Raw genomic sequence first — 377 nt, 5'->3', positions numbered from 1 at the left:
TTTCTTTGTTTTTGTTTCTTTCTTTGTTTCTTTCTGTCTCCTTTCTGTTTTTTCTGTTTTCTTTATTTTTGTTTATTTATTTATATCTCTTTCTTTCTTTTGTTTTTCTTTATTTCTTTCTGTCTCTCTTTCTGTCTCTTTCTGTCTCTTTCTGTTTGTTTCTTTGTTTCTCTTTCTTTGTTTCTCTCTCTGTTTCTGTCTCTGTCTCTTTCTGTCTCTTCCTTTATCTTTTTTATTATTTTTTTTGTTTGTTTTTGTCTCTCTATCTCTGTTTCTTTCTTTCTGTCTCTTTCTTTATATTTCTCTCTTTCTGTTTGTTTGTTTCTGTCTCTCTATCTGTCTCTCTCTCTGTCTCTCTTTCTGTTTGTTTGTTTCTT

Source organism: Eimeria mitis, genomic scaffold (genome assembly GCF_000499745.2).
Source record: "Eimeria mitis Houghton genomic scaffold, Emh_scaff255, whole genome shotgun sequence".
In the NCBI taxonomy this organism is placed as follows: Eukaryota; Apicomplexa; class Conoidasida; order Eucoccidiorida; family Eimeriidae; genus Eimeria; species Eimeria mitis.
Note: the sequence above shows the minus strand (reverse complement) of the source record.